Below are 17,690 nucleotides of genomic sequence, written 5' to 3' on the forward strand. Positions count from 1 at the left end.
TTTCTTTAAATGGCACTTCCCCAAAGTACCCTTTAGGACGGACTGAATATTAAATAGTAAATGTATGAAAATTGTAACAGTAATGTTAAATGTCTCTGCTAATGAATTAACTGGAAAGTTTATGTGCTTCAATCTTTTAAAGCACTGCTATGCTTTTGCTTTTATAAGCAAAACCAGGAAAATACAAGCTCATTCACTGAAGAAAAATCTAGCTACTGCCAATATGTGCCAAGCAGTGTACTAGACATAGAGGTCTTGTTTTGAACAAACATTAAGATATATTTGTCTTTCTGGCTAATGTTCTCAGTTGGGAAAATTAAAATTTAGGATCCATAAAGAACAGTGTGAGGGAAGAACTGACAAAGTAAGGAATAGGTTCAAGTAATGGAAGACTGTGTGGGATTAAAATATGAACTGCAAGGAGAGGAGAACCAGCATGGGATGAGTAGGGGTCTTCAAGCTTTTTTGAATTCACATGTCATAATATTGAGTATTCCTTCATAGCACATAAAGTTACTTAGTTACATTAAGTTATTATCTAAGTATAAGCACTAGTAGTGTATGTTATCAAAACATGCCAGACATAAATGTAAAACAATGAGATTGAGGTGAAGAAAATCATTTTTGAATTTATCAGGGAAACAACAATCCTGTTTTTTTTTTTTTTTTTCCCTTGCTTTCACTGAACACAGTTTTGTAATAATACCAGACTGTACAACAGTATTCTCAGCTGGGCATACTAAAATCATAGGCACATGGTTTCAATTCCATCGTCCAAACTTGTATTTTTAAAAGAACAGCTTTATTCCTTTACCTTCTCTTTGGTCACTCAGTTACTCTCACAAACAACTGAGAGTTTTATGTTCTAAAATATGGGTTTTAAACTTACTGAACCTCATCTATGTTGTTTCTTTGTGCACACTATCATCTGCTAATATCTGAAGGCATCACATATATTTAAGGCAAAGATGCAGGTTAATACACTTAAATTAATAAAAATTAAAAGTGGCATTTAAGTTATTTTATTTACCTAACTTTTGTTATGTCTCAATTTCCACTGCATTTCATAATCAAACTGATATCTTACATTAAAGCCAGAAAATGTGAACACTACATTTTTTTTAAATGATAATTCCTTGAATGTGAGGAATGGGTTGACAGAAAACTTTTAAGTGAGTTTTGCATACTATAAGTGTCAGTCTACCTAAATGATGTAATTCGTAAATCAGGCACAGATTAACTGCAAAATGCCAGAACACTCTAAAGGAAAAGAATGTGAGGATAATTGTTAACTTCTGTGCATCTGAAACCCTTATTCTTTCTCCAGAGAACTTTTCTGACATATAGACCAAGTAAAGGAGACAAGATAACTTGCACAATAAACATGTGATACTCAATTTAATATATTTCTCAATTCTAGAAAAAATAAAGAAGTTGAATTTTTTCTTCCAGCCCTTGATGGATTATCTTTGTTACCTTTTGGTGTATATATCCCACTAGAGAGACCGGTGTTGTAGAGCAAAGAAGAGAGAGATCATGCAGATTTTTCTAATCCAAGTAACAACTGTGTTTTTTTTTGTTTTTTTTTTCCATTTGCAATAGAACCCCCAGTGAAAGTTTTAAAGCACTAGAATGAATAAGCTGATTTGCATTTTAAGAGTAAGAATACTGGCTCCTTCAAATGATGGATCAAAAGAGTTTAAGAATGGAGACAGGAAAATAAGTTTGGTAGCCACCTCAGAAACCTACTTAAACAAGAAAAAAGCCTGAAGTAGGCTGCTGGTGAATATATAGACATGGAGAGAAGTAAACAAAAAGGTCATCAATATAAAAGGTAAAAGAGTCAGGAATTGATGATTCGTCAGCTATTCATAATATAGGGGGAGAAGTAAGATGGATTTGAGAATTTTTGAATAGTTGTACCGTTGGTTAAATTAAAATAAAAATATGAGGCCAGAATCACTCTTCTGGGATGGGCTGGAGTGAGGAGAAAAGAATATTAGTTCTGTTTTATACATGTTAATTTTGGGATGCCAATTAAATATCTTCATGTAGTTCTCCAGCATAGATGGATAAAAGGATCTGGGGATACAAATTTAAATCAACAGGGCTTCTGGATCAAGATGGAAATGCAAGTCAAAACTGCAGTGACATATCATTGCACACCTGTTAGGATGACTATCATCAGAAAGACAAGCGATAACAATGTTGGCAAGGATATGGAGAAAAGGCAATCCCTGTCTGCTTTTGGTGGGGATGCAAACGGTACGCATCTTTTTCATTTTTACCTAGGTTTTCTAAAAAGTGATTATTTTAGTTTTCTGCCATGTATGTGACTGGATCTGGAAAGTTTGAGTGAATTTTATGTTTTTATGTCTATGGAGAAAACTTAAATGTTAAAGCCCCAAGAGTTTAAAGGTGCCATGCCTCAAAACAGACTCCAAAGGCTTAGAAACTGCAAGGAACATTATAATCTATGTCTGTAAACTGTTTACTTCATGCTGATCTGGTATTTCCTTCTATATTCCAGGTGATAATTTATGAGTTTAAATGAGTCTTTTTAAATTAATATTTTATATTTAATATGTCTTATAGTATGAAATACATAGGTCTATAGAGAAAAAAAGGAGAATTTGGAATGTAACAACAAATAAAATATTGATAAAAATACATTCATGATTTTTCCCAGCACTCAATGCATTAGTTTTTCATTTATTTGAATAGCTGCAGAGGAAGTCTTTTTCCTTTCATTACAACCCAATAATTGCTATATCAAAGTTTATTTCTACATCCCTGAGGTAGACCAGTATCCATTTCTCACCAATATCCATATCTCCCTTTTTTCTGGTTCTATATGAAAGTCTGTACGTGACTGTCCTGGCAAATATAATATGATGTGTGATGTGTTTTGGAGCTGAGGCAGTGAGGACAGCTCTCTGATACTTCAGTCTGTTTCCTCAGGGGGGAGGTGTGTTGAGAATATAGTATTAAGGTCATCAAGTTCACTGAGACACTGCACTCAGGAGAGGTGTCCTCAAGAAATATGTGACCTTGCAGAGGGCTTTGCGTTAGACAGAAACTAATTTTATTTGTTTTGATCCAAGTTGGTTAGCGAATGGATGCATCTCCTGGGGTTGATTCCTTGTCTGCACCAATATACTTTTCTTTTTAGTGATATTTCTCTTTAGCCTCTAACACAATTGAATGTTTCTTTATTTCCTCTATAATTTTTTTTTCTCAGTGTTACTCATATAGAATTGACAAAAATGTATATATTTACAGTGTACATTGTAAAATAATTACCACAACAAAGCTAATTAACATATCCATCCCATTTCATAGTTATCATTTGTGTGTGTGTGTGTGCGTGCACGTGTGTGTGTGTGGGGGGGGGTGAGAACATATATGATGTACTCTTTCAGCATATTTCAAATACATAACTCAGTATTATTCACTATAGTGGCCGTGTTGTACATTAGATCTCCAGAATTTACTCATCTTTTCCCAGAACTGTACCTTTTAACCAACATCCTCACATTTTCCTCTCATTCCAGCCCCTTGCAACTGCCATTCTATTCTCTGCATCTATTAGTTTGACTTTTTAAGGTAAGATCTGTAAATGAGATCATGTAGTATGTGTCTTTCAGTGTCTGGCCTATTTCACTTACTATAATGTCCTCCAAGTTCATCCATGTTGTCACAAATGTCAGGACTTTCTTCTTTTTCAAGGTTGAATGACATTCCCTTGAATTAAATTCCATTAAATTATTTGTACTTATAATGACAATACTTTTCTATAGTGAGAGAAAGGAAACACGTACAAAGAAGAGGAATCTCTTGCACTCAGGTTTATAGAGAGCCAACACAACCCAGATACCACTGATCAAGGGACCATGGCACTTAGGTCACTTGTTATTTCTTCTGTAGCAAGAAAAATATATACAGATGGCCTGCCTCTAGATACTCTTCCTCAGCAGTGACTTTGGTAGAAACTGCTATGAGCTGCTTGTGAGGCCATGAAAGAGCAGGCTTTAATGGCTGTGGGTTCACTATAAGATGATGGCAGACTGAGACTCTGTAGCAGCCCAGGTAATTAGAACAGAAGCCATAGTTACAGTAACAAAGAAGAAACAGGAACCAGGGACTTCTCCCTGCAAGGATTATTTTCACCTAAAATTTGTATACTTTGTTAATTTAAAATTTAACTTAAAGTGTACCCCATTATGAATATAATATTCAATATGAAAATACATGATTATTAGAATGAGAAATATTCTAAAAATACATTTTTGGAAAAAGTTACAAATACTGCAAACATCAGAATCCATAAAAATGAAAACTTAACTTCTTGAGACAAAGCTATAATTTTTTTTTTACTGTTTGCTGCATATTCTTGGATTACCACATAATGCAACAATTTTTAAATACAGTCTACAGAAAAGAAAGATCTTTCACTCATGATTTATTAAAATATATTTCTTATTACTTATCATTTGTACAAGTTAGATTTCTTATTACTTTTTTCCTTCACATTTCTTTATCCAAATTTTAGAATTTTCTTTTTAATTCAGAAAAAAAAACTTTGTCAAGATAATATTTTATGGCATCTGTAAGATGTGTCCGAATTTTCCAAAGATGAGTTTTTTTGTGTCAGCTTTTCAAATATTTTTCTTCTCCTCTACTTCAGAACTCAGGTTATGGAGTGCATTTTCATGCTGTGCTATAGCATCTAGCCCTGCATGTTTATTTCACAATGTCAGCACAGTGGGCAAAAGAAGTATTTGGAGGAAATGACACAGGTCTGGCTATATGAAAGGAAACGTATAGAAAGAAGACAAATCTAGAGAAAAGTCATGAAAAACCACATACATACATCCCACCAAAAATCAATGATATATATTTCCAACTCATCTTCCCCCTCAGCCAGATCCCAACAATCACCTTGGCCAACACAAACACCGCTGCACAGAAGAGGAGAGAGAGGGGAGGAGATGGGATGAGAACTCGGATGAGAACCAGGAAGCTACAGAAGAAAAGAAAGACAATGATTGTATCAGTCAGGGTTATCCAGAAAAACAGAATCAACAGAAGATTATATATGTACAAATACAGACATCCATATGTATACACACACATACACAGACATGGTATGTGTGAAAAAAAAAAAGTATGCATGTGGGTATGTGTTAAGAGGTTTATTTTAAGGAACTGGCTCACATGTTTGTGAAATTACCAAGTCTAAAATCAGTAGGGTGGTTCAGCATGTGAAACTCAGATAAGAACTAATGCTACAGTATTGAGGCAGAATTTCTTCTTCTGGGACCCTCTGTTTTTGTTCTTAAGGCCTTCAGCTGATTGAATGCGGCCTGCCCACATTATAGAAGGTAATCTCCTTTTCGTAAAGTCAACTGATTTTACAGCATCAGATCAGTAAAATTAGTTGACTTTATATAAAGACTACCTTCTATAATTTGTGATGTTTGTTGTACAACTATAAATATAATAAAATTCATTGAGTTAAAAAAAGTCAAATGACTTTACATCTAGACATACACACAATAGCCATATCTACAAAATAGCTTTATAGTAATACCTAGAATTCTGTTTGATTAAATAAGTAGGGACTGTAGCCTAAACAAATAGACTCAATAAATAAACTTATGTGTGCAAAATTCACAAAGTTGAATGACAACACAAGCATATTGCTAGGTGCTAATGATAAATCTTTGCGACTGCCTCATATCTATATTACAGAGTAGAAAATGCAGAAAAATGTTGAGTTACTACATTACTGGAAGCCACTGTTTTCAGATAAAGCTTCAAAAGTTAATGGAAAGCCCATGTTGTACTTCTGCATGGGAGCCCAAAACTGGAACAGATTGTTGGAGAAACATATTTAGGTATCTGTGCAAATGATGGTTTAGCATTCGGCCCTTCATCTTTTAGATGCTGGAACTGCATTCACTTTATTAGCAGTGTTGTAGTACACAGATCTTAGATCTGCCTTGATAACAGCTTATATATATTTAGTTCAGAAGTCTCTATATTTGAAAAAGCTCCTATAAATAACCATGAAATAATAACTAACAACATGGTTGAAAGATCCTAAATCACTAAAAATGATAGGTTTCTGATGCCTCAAATTATATTTCATCTTATATTTGCTCTTTCTATGCCAAATGCATTTTACAGCTTAACATTTATATTGAAAATATTTTTTTTTGGCTGCACCAGCGGCATGCAGAAGTTCTCAGGCCAAGGATCAAGCCCACACCACGTCAGTGGCAATGCTGGATCCTTAACAGACTGAGCCACCAAGGGACTCACAAAAATAATTTCTAAAAAGTTGAAGTTCTGGAACGATGAACAATTATAGGATTAAATGCATCATCATGATACTGAAGAATCCATGGGAATGCCAAGAGGTAGAATAAGAAAAAAGTAGCAAACAGAAGCAATACCATAGCAGCAGGGAGGGAGAAAACACATTTTTAGTAAAAACAAATTTATAGTAGGCAAAATAATTTTAAGACTGTTGAAAGAGAAATTTATAATTTTAAAGTGCAAAATCCTATAGGCATGAGAAAAAGTTGTTAAATACCCATCTATATTAGATAAGACTTTGCAATACAGGACAGTAAAAGAAATATGAAGCTTTACTCTGCTATTGTAGCTAGCTCATGCTTTAGAAGAAATAAAAGAAACCAAATGTATTTATTTAATCCTTTTTGTCAGTAATACCCAGGGTGAAGAATTCATTTGTAGCTTTCTTAGTATTGAGTAGTATCTTAGATCTTCACATATATTAAAGTAAAATGTAATGCCTTTTGATCCTAAGACTTCTGGATATAGTTCATTTCTATTTATGAAAAAGAACAGTTTCTGCATCATTAAAATTTCATTGAAATTATCTAAAAATTTATCAGTTATCAAAATAAAGACTTTAATGCTTTTTTTCACAGAAGATATCTACTTAAATTTTTAAATTTTTATGTGAGTCACATTTTCTCTCAAATGAGTTACAGAAGGTGGATACATTTTTAAAACTCCAAGATATTTTTAGAAACATTTAGGAGAATATATTACAATAGCAAGAAGAGTTTTTGTATTTTTCTTTAAGCTCCAACACTGTCTTTGGGTTAATATTTACTTTTTAGTCAGATAATAATCAGCTGTAAATCAAATATATTTAATCTTTTACACTTTTCTACTCCTGAAATGGTAAATAGATAATATAAAGTGGATGAAAATTCAATAAAAAGATATAAGATAGTAAGCATTGCATCATTTGTGTTTAATAAAAATTTCAGAAAGTGGATCAAAAAGAGGGAGGAATATACTTCAATATGAATCTTAACAACACTAGGCTAAAGGAAAGAAGCCAGACATAAAAGGTTATATGTTGTGTGGTTCCATTTACATGGAAATTACAGAATAGGCCAATTCCATGGAGACAGAAAGATTGTTTTACTCTCTCTGTTGCAAGAGAAGAGAGACTTGAAAAGATTAGCACCATAAAGTGCATGCTTCTTCATGGACGTGACACGTATATCTACTCATATATACAATTTGTCTATTTTATAGGCCAAAGCAAGTAGCATGCACATGTCTACCACTTGAGGAGGTAAGACAGTTCAGATTCCCTGTGCTCGCAGAAGGAGAGCTAGACATCTGGATGAGCATGCTAAGTTCTAAAAGGATGTACTTTTTATATGTCACAGTTTTAGCTATGACCATGTGTTGCTTAAAAAGTGTACCTAAAAATACAATTCTGGAGTTCCTATCATGACCCAGTGGAAACAAATCAAACTAGCATCCATGAGGATAGAGGTTCGATTCCTGGCCTTGCTCAGTGGGTTAAGGATCTAGTATTGCTGTGAGCTATGGTGTAGGTTGCAGATGAGGCTTGGATCCTGCATTGCTGTGGCTGTGGTGTAGGCCAGCAGCTCCAGCTCCAGTTAGACCCCTAGCCTGGGAACCTCCATATGCTGCGAGTGTGGCCCTAAAAAAAAAAAAAAAAAAAGAGAGAGAGAGAGAGAGAGAGACAAAAAAATGAATAAAAATACAATTCTATTTATCAGGAAAAAAGCAAAGATATAGTCAGTTCATAAAACATGTTAATAAAGTACATAACTTTATAAAATCTCTTTACCATCTATTTATATCTATCATCTCTCTATTGCATTCACTTTAGAGTATAGTGAAGAAGGCTAGAAAATATTCAGATGTATTATCAAATTGGTTTTCTTCCAGCTATGCATCACATTTCTATTTATATATTTTTCTTGAGGTTTTTTCTTTTTTTTTCTCATAACCTTCCTAAAGTGAGAATTTACGATAGTGACTAAATATCACTTTAAATGTGATCAGTGTTTCTGAATTACACATCAACATTCTGGCTCTTTACTACACTGGTATTTTGTTTCCATTAACAATATTCTGTGATCCTGTTAATGTTTAAATAAAGGACAGAAAAATCAAAGCCTCTGCCTGTAAAAAAGTATACATAAAGTTATAGTGATGGTATGGTTAAAATCTTTTATGACCAAATAATAATGAGGTCCAGTGGGGATAGACATATAATTTAGTATATATATGTTTTAATGATGATGGGTATTTTTGTTTCTTTACTTAATTTGAAATAGAAGAGATCACCCTTAAGAGAAGCACTAATACTCGGTTCAGAGACACAGCAGCTCATAGTGTTGGGTCATGGATAAACCCAGAAGAAGCAGCACCCTGACATTTCTATGCTCCCTTGTCCAGCTCCTTCTGGGGTTCCCGTTGGCTGAACCTGTTTGGAAACAGGAAGTTGTGGGAGTCTTTTGAATTTGTCATGTAAGTTAGGCTTCAAGACTTTGCTGAGAGAGTGGGATGGGGACACGGACCACAAAGTCAAACAGAAGCTGTGTGGAAGATGTATGACCACTAACTTATATTTTGAGGAAATCCACAGCAAATATTATCTCTTGAAAAGTATTTTATTATTTTTTAATATAAAGAAAGATAAAAATAATATTTTTTAAAGAAATAATGATCAGAAAACAGGTTAAAATGATAATGTACTGTTACGGAATTACAAATTTTGCCCCGTCAAAAATTATTTTGGAATGAAAGAAGTATGAAAAGTGACCAATTCATCATGTATACATAAAGATTATTTTCAAAATAACTCTATAATTTTTTTCCTTTGCTTGTAAATTCAAACTGTGGAAAACATAAAATCTAATGAGTACATTAAAAAGAGACTGATAAATGTGAAAAATATAAGTAATCTCTTTCTCTGATAAATTACAAGCAATTAAAACTTTTAAAGACAATTTCTTGATACACTGAAGTTGTGCAAAATTTCCTTTGCTCAATTAAATAAATAGGCACAATTTAAGGGATAACCATAGAGAAGAACAGAAGACATAATTTAAGTAACCATTTAGACAGTTGAAATGTAGAAGCAATGTTATTATTTTGCATGTCGATGGTAATTTGCTTCATTGCATGAATTATTTTGTGGCAAATCTTGCTTGCTGAACTGCACAGATTTATGCTCCCTTTCTGTTGTGTCGAGCTGTTTCAGGGAGTGACCCACCTATCAGGCACTCCATTTCCCTGCTTGCAGTGGAACCATGATACCACTGTACACAGGGGAGTGGATGGAAGTGCTGTGTGTGTCACTGAGGGTGCATGTGATTATGGCACAATCTTCCCAAGTTTGTCTTTTTCTTGCCAAACCCTAAGATGCAGGGGACTCTGAGGACCTACCTGTGTCACTGTGGAAGTCACAATGGGACACAATAGAAATTGGGCCTCGCAGTCACCACTTAGTGGACAGCTGTTCAGGAGGGCCACTTGATGAGAAATATCAGCATTTTATTTATCAGGGGAAAGGAGAAAATGCTATGCTAATAGAGTGAGATCTGGGGGAGATTTGTTTCAGTAGCTACTGCCAATTATTCAGTCTAAAACAATACTTGATATTAAATGAAATAGAAAAAGGAAGAGGAAAAAGAATAAAAGGGATTAATCAGCAATTCTAGACATCATCACTGTTAATGCTTATGTATACCACCCATAGTCAATGTTTACATTTTATTTACTTTATACATGTGCTTTATATGTACGTATATGTATTATATATATGTATAAAGTACACAAATTTTTCTTCTGTGTATAGTCTGTTAAATTCATTCAACAGATTTGGTTTCCTTCTTACAGATATTTTATTTTACAGTTGATTCTATTTTTACAGATTAACACATTCTATTGAACTTTTCATTTTTCATCCATTTGTCTGTCATTTCTTACATTATATTAAGTACATTTATAAGTTCTTCATTATATTCTGTTCACTACTTGGATTATTGTTCTGTCTGCTTCTTTATATTACTAGTCAACTTTTACTTACTTTTTTGTAGGTCTGATTTAAAAAACAAAACAAAACAACTACCAGAACTACCAGAAGGTTTTCTAATGCAAGAGAGGGCTTTCCTTCCTTCTCTAGGAAGATAGGTTAAGAGTCGATCTTGAATTAGATAGGGATTGTATTGGCTTGTCTCTGGACTCTATTCTACATAAGACTCAATCTACCTACCTCTGCTCTATCTCTGTTCTTTGAGCATGTTATTGGGACATTTTAATCTTTGGACTGGAGCCTGTCAAATCTCTCTTTTCTCAGCCCTGAAAATCTGGGAGATTCTGACCTGCAGAAATCTAAATTTAGCTCCCCAGATTCTTGCCTCCTCCTGTTTGTAAATCTTGCAGATATATTGAGCAGAAAAAGAACTGTGTTTTGAGACAGGCTCCATTTCTCTGGTGGGACTTGTCTTGAGTACAACACAACTGTAGGAGATACTACTCCGTTTAGCAGTAAATAAGCTACCTGCTGGCAAGTTGAGATTCAGAATTTGTCCGTTGGGGAAATATGACTATATGGGCAGTATTCTTACTTTGTTTCCTGCATCAACTCTATAAAGCTCCAAAAGACTTACAGTTACTTTCAGGGGTGTTCCTCAGCATAGGCTTAGTATGAAGACGGAGCCAAGCACTTCCCTGGCCTCAGCTTATAATCAGCAAGTGTCACTAAGAGAAATTAGCCAATGAAATGATAGTCAGCTAATGTAAGAAGAGTCCCCTATCTCTGGAATTCCAATCTTATTCTTTATTGTTTCTAGGGCCCTTTAGTGTCTTTAAAACTTAGAATTTTTGCAGTGGAATGAGCTTTTCTAGTTGTTGCAGTGGAACTGTTATAGTTGTCACAATTTTCAGAATACATATGAATATGAAAAAATTAATTAAACATATTCTTGACGGTCATAAATATATTAATGTAAGTTATATTATTATATCTGCATCTAACATATCTCACTGATTCAAATGTTAACATATTCCCACATCAGAGTACATTCACCCAACAGAAGTCATGGTCCTTCACAATATAAAGTTGAGGTGCTTCCAATCTTACTGGTGCCTTCTCTGAACATTTAAATAAATCCATAAACCTACCTATGGCTTAAAATGTTTCATCATCTGATTCCAGAGTGTTATTCTGGCATTTTAATTCCAAATTTCCAACAGGAAATGCATATCTACTAAAAACAGATTCTGATTTTAAGACTTCCCTTTCATGGTATCTATCACTCAAGATTATGAGGCCCTTGTCCAATCTTTCTCCTCCCACTTTTGTAGTTGATCATTTGTCATTGATCAGTTTTCTCACTGATCATTTTTCTTATCTTTGAAAATGTTAAGCTTATTTTCACCTTAGTTATTTATCATTTGCTCACACTTTGTCTGGAACTATTGCATTAGTCAACTACTAAGAATCAAATCAAATTTCACTTGCACAGAGAAGCCTTCCCTAAGTGCCTTACTTAGTCTCTTCTCATTATGTTCAACTATAACACTATCTTATATTTTACTTCCTTTACAATACTCAACCCTGCCTGAAACTGTCTTTTTTATTTTTCCATTCTCTATTGCATACTTCAAAAAGTAAGGAAAACTACAATAGATTGTCCTGTATTATTTTCTTTTGACATTAGTCAAATGATTTATAGAGTGAATTTTGAGCAAATCAACTTTTATATCAAAGTTTTATTGTCTCTTTGTCTTTGACTCATATTCTATGTTTTGAGAAGAAGCTTGTACCAATTTATGTCTCTACAAGCAGAATTTAGAAATTCAATGAGGTTATTAGATATAATACAAATAAAATACAAAAATATTACACTATTCTTTAAATTACTTGATCTTTAGTATTTAGTGATCAAATATTGTTGTATATTTATATAAATAGAGAAAAGTTAAATCATTTCTCTGGTCTTATCTTGTCTTATGCCCAAGAAAAAATTTTAACATGACATGGTAAACAATTTCCTTATACCCAAAGATCTATATTTATACCCCTCAGGATTCAGATTCAAGATGCAGTCTATATGGAATGAATCATTTGAATTTAAACCTATGAAATGAGACAATTATGGCTAAAATGAAAATATTTTTATAGTTTTAAAATGTTTCAGAAAAAATTTAAATTAGTATAAAACTTAGAAATATATTATTGTTCTCATAGCTAGATTGAACAGATGTCAATGAGTTTATTTAATTTTAATTCCAGAAATTTTATTCATTACCAAGGAATGTTATTCCTGTGTAAAGTCAATAATTGACAAATGCAGTTTTTACCCAAATGGTGATTTATGGGTGATATATTCAATATTTTTTCTCATATTTTGATTTCTTGCTTCATCTCATCTTGTGACTTCTCAAATTTCCCTAATGGGGCAGAATTTTTTTTGTGTATTCTGTCAGTCCAAAAAGTAGTCATGAGGCAATAAGAAAGGCTCTCACTATCCCCCTTCCAAACTATCACATCTGGTAAATAGGAATTTGATGCAGCTGCTGTATTTGCATTAATAAAATCAGTTGCTTTCATCATTAAATTCCACCCACTGCTTAATGCCTAGAGCTGCAAAAACATGAGAATTATCTGAAAGAGGCTCAAATTAGAGAATAAAATTAAAGCTTTGAAAACATATACTACCACCTATAATCTCTCACAGTGGGAAAAAAAATCACATTTAGCCCCTGGCCACATAGGGAACATACCAAATTTAATAGTGGAGGAATTTACATCAAAGGATATTATTGGAAGAAAGTTAAGTTTATGTTGTATTGTTGGGTTAAATAAATACTAACAGAATGAAGTCATAAATGTGGTAAGTTTACCCAAGATCTGAATTTGAGAAAGAAGTCTAATTTTTGAGTAATTTTATGTCTGACTATGTACAATACTAGATAATTCGTAAGATATACTGAACTACCAAGGCTTGATCATAGTCTCTCCCTCACTTTGTAATATAGATCCAGGAGTTTTCACTGGGGCTCAGTGGGTTAAGAACTTGACACAGTGTCTGTTAGGATGTGGGTTTTGTCATGGGCCTCGCTCATTGGGTTAAGGATCCTGCATTGCCACAAGTTGCAGATGTGACTTGGATCTGGGATTGCTGTGTCGGTGGCGTAGGCTACTGAGGACTGCAGTTCCAATTCTACCTCTAGCCCAGGAACTCTCATATGCTGTGAGTGCAGCCATTTAAAAAAATAATAAAACAAAAATTTTTAAAAAGTAATATAGATCTATATGCATTAAGAGTCCCTTCTAACTAGGTTTCACAGCCTTTGCTTGAGGAATTTTTAGGTGACTTTCTTCTGCTACATACCTGACTAGATCTCTGCTTTGTCCTCATTTACAGATTACTGAGATTCCTTTGTCACTGAGATTACTATCTTTCAGAATGCACAGGTCCATTCCCTCCCCACCCTTTGTTTAGAAGCATCATTTATTATATTACCAACAGTCTCAGTGTACTGGACAAGTGACTCACAGCTTCTCTTCATTAAGAGTTTAAAACATACTTTAGAATTCAGAAATATATTAATAAATATATAATAAGTCACAGATTATTTTTCAGAGCTCCAACGAGTGCCAAAATGTTAAATCTCTATTGTCCAACTGTACATTAAAATTATTAGATACAAAGCTTTATTAAGATGGACTCCCCCATATATATATATATATATAATCTGTTTCATTGTATTAGGATCCTAATTTTAATGATGTTATTGATTTTTTTTAAAAATGACTTTTTATCTGAATACTGTTCAATTTAAATTGTATGCTAATACATATAAGCTTCATAGAGTATTAAGACATATATCCTGATTCATCAACCAAAATTTTATTCAGGATCTAAAATCAATGACAGGCCTAATGCTTTGTAAAATAGATTGCACTATTTTAATTAAAAATGTCAGCAATGTAATTACTCCTTAAGCAAAAGGCCACTGAGAGGAAAATTGGATGATACTTAAATTGAGCATATGAGAAAATTAATTTGCGTTAAAAAAGTAGCAATTAGACATTTCCACGGCAGTTTGAAAGATCACACTTTCAAGTCTTGTACTTTTGTGCAAAGTAGAAGTTGTTGAATTCACTTATTTCAAAGGAAAACTGAAAATCTCTAGAAGTATGGAAAATTGAACTGGTTGCCAAATCCAAAAATGCATGCATTCTTAGAATAGTTCTAGAGTATTTCAGATTGTACTTGACCCTTTATGTCTTTTGTTTCTTTGCTCCTGAAATAAATTATTCAGACTAAAATTTTAAGTCCCCTTCACGATCTAAAATCCTATGATTTCCCTATAATTTTTGTAGTTTCTTAGATGATTTCCAAAATATGTACTGCTTTTTTATCTCAGCAGACTGGTGATTTAAAGTTTACTCAGCAGGAAGAAACAGTTGTTTTTCAGCTAATTCTACTATATTCTGCAGGCATATGCTTTATTCTTAGTATCCTTTTTTGTGATATATAAAAAGAGGATCCTAATATAGGTAATTTATCCATTTATATAAAAATTTGGCACAATACTCAAAGGAGAATTACTGGATTCATTTGACTAAAAGAAACATTTGTTTTGTCCAACATAATTATTGCATTATAATTTTATAAATACAAGGAAAGTAGTCTTACCACTTAGATACATTCTGCAATGGGCCATTTGACTAGCTAGGAATGATTTCTATCTTGTCTTTGAATGCTTACTTTCTCTTTTCCTTTGAGAGTCACTGCTATAAGTAATAGATGAATGGTATAACTGGTTATCTAGTAAGTTAAAAACACACCACTTCACCGATCATAGTTGTGATCACCTTTTCTTCCCCTTCACCTGGTCCTGATTTCATACCACAAGGAGGAGAGCATCAATGTCCATTTTCCATTTATTTATTTATCATGTCTCTCTCTCTCTGAAAACTTTTTTGTTCCATTGCTTCTAGAGAAAAAGCTAAACTAAATGTTCATGTGCCTTTTGTAATAAACTTTACTAAAGCTTTATATAGAATTACACTGTAAAATGTTAAAATAATGAAATAAAGTTTGTCTCCATAAATATGAAATATCCATACACATTCAGTGAGATCTGGCTGAAGCCATTATATTCCAACTGCAGATCATGTTGAATGTGAATGTCTGAAGAATTTCATGATGGGAGCAATAAGTGTATGCCTGAAAAAGAAATATATATCTGGAATTGACAAAAGTGGTTTAAAATAAAGTTTAGATTTGATAATTATAAGAATATATGCAATAAATGAAAAGCAATTAGGAGGGGATATATACTGTTTCATAAAGAACTTTAGAAGGTACAATTTGATAATGGGGTTCTGGGAATCATCAATAATGAGAGGACAAGGAAAGGAGACTGAATGAAGACATTTGAGAAAGAATGTTCAGAAAAACTGTATTGAAACTATGATGTCCTAAATAAAAAAAAAAAAAAAAAAGAGAGAGAGAGAGAAAGAATCACAATATAGAAGACATGCCAGTGGTATAAAACACTTCAGGAAGATTAAACAATAATTAAAATATATCCATTTGATTGAGCAATCAGTGGGTTTATGGGGGTCACATTTATGAGCCATTCAGTGGAATGGCAAAAATGTATGTTTAAATGCAGTAAGTAAAAATAGCTGATGAGGTGAGGACCTTCTTATAAATTATGGTTAGGGTAAGCTCCTTCGGATAGTCTGGCAACTTGAACATAAGCATGGAAAGGTTAGAGTCAGTATTGGAAAAAAGAAAGGATATAGTACCTCGCTTTTTTTCAGCCTCATGGCATCTGTATTTTATCTGTTCAGAAAGAAGCATAATATCTGACAGAGGAAAAAGTGGTCGATAAGAGGAGTTAATTGTTTGGCTAAAAAAGCATGTATGGTGAGTAGGTGCTGTTTTGATATAGCTACTTTGAGTAAACTTAAGACTTAAAATCAATTATAGGAAATAGATATTTAGCAAGAATGAAGAATAAAAGAAGTTACGCACTAGAGTCATGTGAGGATACTAGTCTGAGAAATCTGCCTCTGTCAAAATCCACTTGCATACTAACTTTTATAGCTCTTTAAATAAAACACAGAGGTCAGCTATTCCCAGAGCCTTTTAGAGATGATGCTTGGGTACTGGTGGGAACTCTAGCCCAAGATCATAATGGCAAGGTACCATTTTAGCTACTCAGGGAGGAGGCAGTATCTATGGTTGGCTAGAGTCTCAACATTTGCACTTGGCATTCAATGACCAGTAGGAGGATGGGAGAGCCTGTGGTTCTTTGATTACATAATATCTAACATTCCATCTCACAGTAGCAATGTCTTGGATAATGGTTGCAGCAAGCTAGACTGATACATTTTTTTTTCTTTTTAGGGCTGCACTTGTGGCATATGGAAGTTCCCAGGCTAGGGGCGAAATGGAAGCTGCAGCTGCCAATCTATATCACAGCCACAGCAACACCAGATTCAAGCCACATATCCTTAACCCACTGAGCAAGGCCAGAGATCGAACCCACATCCTCATGGATACTAGTTGTGTTTTTAACCCACTGAGCCACAAAGGAACTCTGAGACTGACATTTTAATGGGAGCTGGGCAGTGAGATGTGAAGCACAAGAAGGTTTCATCATCCCATCACTGGCTTAAAAATGGAGGCAGCCACATAACATGGAATGTAGGTAGGCTCAAGATATTGTGGAGATTTCCAACTTGGGTGTTTATATTTAAAATGGCCATGTTAGTGACTATTTTAGAGGCTCTTCAGATCCTCATAAATGCTATTTTTCTTTACACTTTCTAAACAAAAGACTAAATCTTCATGGAAAAATTGGGTTTTCCTTAAGCTGCCTTGGATCTTCAATTACAGTCATTCATGCTTCAAAAGAAAGAAGATAGAGTGTAATATAGTCTCATAGGTTAATTGATCTGGGTTTGGTGTTTTTTGAAGCATTTATCATCATGTGTCCTTGATATTAATCTCTGTGGTAGGATCTTACTCTAGACAGAGCAACATCTGTATAACAATATGCTCTGTAATTGGAAATTTTCCATTACCCTGCTTTAAAAGACTGGACTTTATTATAAATAACTTTTCTGTGGCAAAGTCAGTACTGGATATCCCTTGGCTTGGATTCTTCTGCTAAGCTATACAGTCTGTGTAAATACACAAATTAATTATCTAAATAGGACCCTAGATATATTCATCACATCTATAGTGTTTCCATTATATTAGTATTCTTCACAACATTAGTTTTAAGTACTTCAGTTCTTACTTTTAAGGAGTGACAAGATATACCCAATGACAGTACTTAGT

General features: G+C 33.7%; 1 long non-coding RNA gene across 1 annotated transcript in view; it reads right to left on the minus strand.

The window, feature by feature from the left end:
• Positions 2,810 to 17,690, minus strand: part of LOC102164036 — a 135,027-nt gene continuing 120,146 nt past the window's right edge. Inside the window, exon 3 of the long non-coding RNA XR_002338010.1 lies at positions 2,810 to 5,023. This is a non-coding gene — a long non-coding RNA (uncharacterized LOC102164036). The remainder of the gene's footprint in view (positions 5,024 to 17,690) is intronic.

This window comes from Sus scrofa, chromosome 13, assembly GCF_000003025.6.
Source record: "Sus scrofa isolate TJ Tabasco breed Duroc chromosome 13, Sscrofa11.1, whole genome shotgun sequence".
Classification (NCBI taxonomy): domain Eukaryota; kingdom Metazoa; phylum Chordata; class Mammalia; order Artiodactyla; family Suidae; genus Sus; species Sus scrofa.